The sequence below is a fragment of the Rhopilema esculentum genome, chromosome 13 (assembly GCF_057945365.1).
Source record: "Rhopilema esculentum isolate cy_ngs chromosome 13, ASM5794536v1, whole genome shotgun sequence".
NCBI lineage: Eukaryota > Metazoa > Cnidaria > Scyphozoa > Rhizostomeae > Rhizostomatidae > Rhopilema > Rhopilema esculentum.
Window position 1 is genome coordinate 3,287,871 of NC_142827.1, and position 6,732 is coordinate 3,294,602.

Below are 6,732 nucleotides of genomic sequence, written 5' to 3' on the forward strand. Positions count from 1 at the left end.
GCCACCGCCACCGCCACAGCCACCTTTGTTTGTAAAACGAGCGCGCGAATTGAATTACGATTTGAAACTAACATGCAATCGCGCAATAAGTCGATCGCACTAAGTCGCGCGCGTGACAAAAAGCACTGAGTGGAAATCAGCCTTCATGCTATTGTATTCATCTGAAGACTGTTCATGATATTGTATTCATCGGCATTTTCAGCTTATGACTCATCAGGTTGGTTTGTATGACCCCCCCCCCCCCACCCCCCAAAAGAAAAAAAATCTGGAGCTAAACGATTTTTTTACAAACTATCGTTATTTGCTTTTAAAAAAAGGAATCCCCGGTAGCTGGATTTGAACCTAACAAAGTTTTGCTGAATTATTGCAGCATACCTCAGCCACTATGTCATGGTGTCAAGCGCAAGTTGACTATTGTAGATGGCTGTTATTTATGTTTGCAGAGTGGTGTCGAGTCGGTGACGATGCCAAATATCTTATCCACCGGTCTCCCCTTCAATAAATCTTAAAAAGCATGTTAGAAAAGAATCGTTTAAGTCGCCATTAATTTCGACAAACCCATATTACACATATATTCATGCACGCCTTTTTATAAAAATCCTAACTCAAAACCTAGGTCGTAAAAAGTTCCTAATTTCTGAACCTCTATTAGTCAAATTACGGTACCAAGACCTCCATGATAGCTCCTTAATTTTAACTGCACAGGAACAAGGAAAAAGCCCAAAAGACAAAGAGGGCAAGGAGTAAAATTTATTTGCGTATCTTACGCTAATTTTTAATCTGCGTAAAAGTACCACGTCAACAAAGAAGTACTTTTGCATTTAATATAGAGAGAAGCAATGACTAAACTCTTTATTATTAGAATGCAATAAATTGTGCCATCCTTGACTTTTTAAAGAAAATTTTCATTTGGAGCCCAAATACGTTCTTAGATACATCCTAATAATTTTCGAATCCGATATGGTTTCAAGAAGAAAAACGCTTGATCTCGAATAAAAAACGCCTTTTCTTTCTTTTCACCAACGTCTGTCACTAGAGTTTAAGCATTTTCCCAACATCTGTCACTAGACTCTTCCCCTTCCCAATTTCTCCCAAAAACAATAATCTGTGTTCTTCCGAGAAACGTCGATTTGTCTATCCTGAACGGTATAGTATTTTGTTAAACTTGGTCAGGGAGATGCTTTCATAGCTATTTAGAAGGTGTGATTTTAAAAATTTCCTTTCACGTCGTCCCTAACCATGGTAGGTCCTCCTACATCACTAAACGTGATTCTCTGGCCCCCAGGTTCAATTTTTTCAAGCTGTCTCTGAAAAATGTTATCAACTCAACTATAAAAAAGTCAACGTGCTAAGAAATATCTTTAAATACCTTCTATAGGGCTGAAAAAACCTTAGTATATCTAAAAATCTTTTTTGTTTATTAATTCCTTTGTCACTCAAACTATTTTCTTAACCCACTCTATAAATTGCTTTTTGGTGCCATCACCCACTGCACACTTTATATTCATTCGCTCTGCTGACACCCCCCCCCCCTCCCAATTGACATGACAGCTTTACGGCCCTGAAACAAGCTGAATATTTCAATCCTAAACATTAAACCAAAGATAATTCAGTCTTTAGTTTCACTTCTCATTGATCAGATGTTGATATTTAACATACGATTACTATGTTTTTGCATGTACAACAGCTACCTAATATCTCACTTAAGCTAGTAGGAAGAGAAGTTTTCTTGGTGCGAAGGTGTAAACAAGGTGTATCTTTCCCAAACGAACATGCTAACAACATTTCTGGAACATAGTCCTACCTTTGTTGTGTGTTTTCTGCACCTATGTTAATCAACCATGTAAATTCTTTTTACACAAAATAGACGTTAAATTTGTTTGATAACATTCAATGGCACATAAATCTAGCAAAAAACGGCGTGGATAAGGCAAATCAATTTGTTACTGAAAGTAGAAACTTTGTAGCGATTCGAGTAGAAGAGTTGGAATGTCTGAGACATTTCTTAGCTTGTAGACCTGTTTCGCACGTAGATTTGCCAATGTTTTGCGCCAGAGTTTTGGAAAGTTCGCCATTTTTACTGCCAACGACAGAGACATCAGATATGTTAATGCCTGTATTATACCTGATTTAAATTTAGCAGGCCTTTCTGATCAATATGATTATTTAAGGCACAGTGGCATGCATCAGATAAACGTCAACCAGGAAGGAAAAGAACTTTACCTAGAAAAAGCTAAAGTCGTAGGATATACTTTGGTACACAAACCCTATCTTGCCGATATGTAAACACGATCATTTTTGTATTCAGCTTGTATGATCCAAGGCCTGCATTTGGTGACTTATTTTTGGAAAAAATCGTCGCCAAGTGGATATCCCAAGAGCAGACAAACAGGGATGGTTTGATAAAGTGTTTCGTAATGATACACTAGATCGAGATTCAGAGGATATTGAAAGTGGACAACATAAATGCTATTTTTAAGTAATAACTGTGTTTGACGCATATATGTAACAAAAGTCACTGCATAAATTGGTTATCAACGCACGTTTAATTAGTGCCTGGCGTGAATGAAGTAGAATAAAATTTCCAACTTTCAGAAATTGTATGCAAGTTTATTTGACACAAAGCCCTTTTATGACTGAATTCATGTGAAGTTGGCAAACGAAGAACCGAACTAACAAGCAAAATGTAAGTATTCTAATTTCTGTTAACTAAGACCATAATAGTGCCAAAAGAAAAGCGAGTTTTTGTAAAATGAGATTGACAAGATACAGCAAAGGACCAAAACGGAATTAGCATTCGAATAGAAACCCTGCCTGACTTAATAATAGAAAATGTTTAGGAATATGCTGTTGACGATGAGCAAATATTTCTTAACGACCTTTTTTCAGTTTTATTACATGATCGGGGTTATGGATGTCAACAAAAAGGGATCGAACTAGGACCTTTTGTTGACTTGCTTAATGAAAAATTTGCCATATATGTCATCAAAACCCACCGCTATTTGACCCATTTTTATATTGATCCATTAAAAAAGAAGCTTACCTAATTAATCTTTGACCTATGTGATAAAACGTTATATAAGGTATAATTAAAAAGTGAGATTCTGCAAGCAACGTCAGTTTCTGCAAATGAGACGCTAGATCAAACGGTTGGCGAATTGGATCTAAAAACTGACGAGAGAGATGCCCAGTGAAAAAAGTAAAGTTTCTTTGTGCCTGACAATAATCGCCAACAGTGATGGAAATCTGAGCACAACTCTCGTTGGATCATTCACGCTTCTCTTTGCACTGATAAACATAGCGTCAAATGCACTTTTGATTTTGGCAATGTACAAATCAAAGCAGACCAGGTCACATTCAAGCAAATTTCTTTTAGTAATGACTGTCTCTGATCTATGCACCGGAATCTTTGTAATGCCAGGATTAGGAGTGTTTTGGATCATTGGAAAAGAGCGGAATTGTCTTGAGCTCCAGGTATATGAATTTGTGGTGGTATTCTTTACAAACATTTCAATTTTGATGGTCGTTTGCATCTCAATCGATCGATACATCCATGTGAAGCAAGTCAGATACCAAGCCTGCACGAATCGTTTTTCCCTAGTATTAGCAGCATGTTTTGGAATTGGTTTTTTAATGGCAATAATCTCCATAATTTTCCGTTCATTCTATCTAGTGGTTGCGATGGTTATTTTCAACTTACTCCATGTTTCATGCCTTATCATTTTCAACACAAGAACTCTTAGAATCCTAGAACATCACCAAAGAACAACTGTATTACGACTTCAAAATGGAAGCCAAATTATTAATGGCATGCAAATGGTCCCAAATGAAAAACTCAGTGCTGTTAGAACGATTCGCTTGGTTTTAGCAGCAGTTTTAGCCTGTCATCTTCCAGTCAACATTGCAGCTACTGCTTGGACGTATTTCAATTTCAACTTACACACCAAGCCAGGAATTACGTTAACCACGGTGTATGAATGGACAATGCTTATTATGTTCAGCGTGACCTTTCTCAATTCCTTAATCATAGTTCAAGGCAACAAGAAAATTCGCCGAGCATTGTCATCCATTTTCAGAAAGGACAGAGTTGATCATGGTTGAAATTACTGCATTTAGGTTAAGGCCCTGTTCACACGATACCGGATTCTAATTCTCCTTTGCATTGATCTTGTGATCATCCCAAAGAAGCTCGTAATTATTGCAAGGAGCAAATTTTTGTAAACTGGAATCCACTGCATTTCCTGTCTTTAAAAGAGTGCCAAACTTTTTTTTAAAAATATCGTAACCGTATCGGATTTATGCATTCACTTGAGCTCAGAAGTGATCCGAAATGATTCCATTCCACATTCACAGCGGAATGGTTTGACCCCACGAAAACGCGCGTATCGGATTCAAGCGTTATCGTGTGAACAGAAGGCCTATCCGATATGAAACGCGATCCGATACGAAATGAATCCGGTATCGTTTGAACAGGACCTTAGGCCGTGTAAACGGAATTCTGATCCAGTTTGGGATCGATCCCGGCCTGGATCGATCCCGTGTAAAAGGGGTCTGAGTGGCCATTTAGTTAACTGCACCATTTTTAATGATTGGAAGAAAACACAGTACAGTATAAAAAGTATAAGATAAATCAAGTTAACCAGAGAAAGTGTATTGAAGGTTCATTTTTGAAGGCAAATGGAATTTCTTTCCCGTAAATAATTGAATATTTTCTTATGCGATTAAATAGAGTTTCTTCTGATTAAACATGAGCTTATCTTGATTGTGATATTGATGTTAACAGATGCATTATCGTTTAAAAAGTAAAAGCATATATGTACTAAATTGCATTTCAGTTTGAATATGCAGTACGTTGCAAATCCAATCGTCTTCAAATTCATTGTCAGGGCTTTTAAAGCTCAACTGCTTATTTTCATCTATACAGGGCCCGCGCCGGAGAGAGAGAGAGGCAGGGGGGCATTGCCTCCCCACTTTCTCGTTAAATAGGTAAATAAAATCGGCCCAGATCATGTATAAAGATAAAATTTAGGTTACAACAACTACATTGAACCAAAACACGTAAGTGAAACAGCATCAGCTAACTTTGACTACAATTAGAACTAGAGGGGTAAGAGGGCTAACACTTCAAAACAATAGAATTGTTGGACGTCGGCAGCCAGCATTTTTTACCTCAGTCAAATTTCGTCCAACATCGAAATTTACGATGTTGGGTGACCCAACAAGGTGGTCAAACGATCCAACATTTCGCCCAACATCATGTTTCAGATAATTGGCAGAACCCGGTCGTCTTTCCATCTAGCAGTTTTGGAATCGATCTGCACACAAACGAAAAGCCGCTATTGTGTAGACAGAAGGAGTCAGTTTACACACGCGACACCCGGCACTGATTGGACAAGTTTACCGGTCTTGTGCTTGCGTTTTTCTGATTGGCCTATCCCGATTCACAACTAGGTATATATTTCCATCGTGTTCTTCCGGACCCTTATTCTGACGATTTATACTTTGAGGAATGTCAGACGAAAAAGCTTTTAGTAGTATGTTGTGAAATGTTTGCTTTTTCAAAGCAATTTTCAGACTCTCACTTAATCAAAGGTATAGAGATTAGAAAATTGGAGTTTAATTTTGACCAGAAAAATAAAAAATCGGCGTTTTATGTTTACTCAATTACCTCAGATTAAGCGAATCGGTATTTGCTCAATTCATTTTAAATAGCCCCTGAAATTCAACTGCCTTGCGCGTCTATTTTTTTGTCAATAGAATACAATATTCCATCGATTTCTCAAGTACCTCAACTCGAAGATCGCTTGTTCCAATTCATACAGATTTTGGCATAACATTGGGTTGGTTTTTTTTTGTTTAACCTTCAGGGTAGCCCTTGGTATTCAAACCTCATGCGAAGGGTTCAATAAGACAACGCAAATTTAAAGTTTAGACGAACTTGATTTTAAAACAACTCAACAGAACAGCAATTTGTCAACCAACCAACCAGCACAAAAAACTACAACAGCATATCATTTTGGATTTATAAAGTTATTCTTGGGATAACTACAATAAAAGTGACACATAAAAGCAATATCAAAGCTAGATATAAAACAAATAAACGAATGCAATCAGAGGGAACAACCCTATGATCTGTACTCTAGTATAGACTAGGGCAAATATACTGCGATGATCTTACCAGAACTAAAAAGGCACTTGACAGAGTAGAGCATCAGTTTATTCTTCATAAATGCACCAATGTGGGAGTGATTGCCTAGAATCTAGAACATGTAAGGTTTTGTCCTTAACTCCACAATTATAAAAATTCCTTCAAAACAAAGGTGACACATCAGTTAAGTTGAAAATCCTTGTCAAACTTCTCAGTAATCCTTCGACTGCAAAACTTCTTCAACGCTACCGTGAGAAATGGTTGCGGGGTAAAAGGAGTTATTTGAACGGTTTCAAAGCATAAGCAACGATAATTTGTTAAGCCAAAAACTGGGACCCATATACAAAACATCAGAAATCATTTCTTGTTTTCAAGTTGACGGGAGTAAAGCAGCTCATGTGTTTAGTATGAAATTTATTGAATGACAGGAATATCTCCAACCTTTGGGGTTTCAAAAATGTTCAAAAATTTTGCACCAAAAATTGCTTTGTAGAGCATATTTCTCAAAATCGCTAAACTCGACTTGAGGAGCTGCTCTGTTGCTCGACAGTGCTATGGTCGTAATACTTAAGGCACATTGCAAG